Here is a 503-nt window from a genome sequence, read left to right on the forward strand (position 1 = left end):
CAGCAGCTCGCCTTGCCAGAGAGCAGGCAGGAGGGCGCTGCAAGGGAGGACGCTCGCTTTTACCCCCCTGGCCCGTGGGGATGGCGCAGAGGCGAAGCGCAGCGCTCCTGTCCCCAGGAGAAATGCTGTCGTGCGCTGGGAAGGGAATCCAAGCGCGTTATTGAGCTCCTTCATATGGAAAGCGACTCAGGGAGGCTCGGCGTTTGCCGGCACATGAAAATAATAATTCTGCTGCAGGAACGGCGAGCACACGGGGAACTGACCGGCCCCCCTCCTCACCCGCACCAGGACATGCTGGCTTTCATCAGTAGGGTGCTGAGGAGCAGGGGAAGGTCAAGGCTCAGCCAGGGCACGCTTTCCTCCTTCTACCCCACAAGAAATAAGGCTGACAGAAGGGAAAGGGAGCTGGCGCGCACGCAGCGTCGCAGGGACACCGCCCCGGTAATGACGGGCTGCAGGCAGGAGGCTGGGCTGGCCCGCAGGGTGACCTTGGTGGCCACAGA

General features: G+C 63.0%; 1 protein-coding gene across 1 annotated transcript in view; it reads right to left on the reverse strand.

Annotated features, from left to right (window-relative positions):
- The window catches only part of LOC104541498 (protein VAC14 homolog), a gene marked incomplete at its 3' end in the record, with an annotated part of 41,487 nt that overhangs the window by 2,483 nt on the left and 38,501 nt on the right, over positions 1–503 (reverse strand). The gene's annotated exons all lie outside the window — the stretch shown is intronic.

This window comes from Mesitornis unicolor, unplaced genomic scaffold, assembly GCF_000695765.1.
Source record: "Mesitornis unicolor isolate BGI_N332 unplaced genomic scaffold, ASM69576v1 scaffold18895, whole genome shotgun sequence".
Taxonomy (NCBI): Eukaryota; Metazoa; Chordata; class Aves; order Mesitornithiformes; family Mesitornithidae; genus Mesitornis; species Mesitornis unicolor.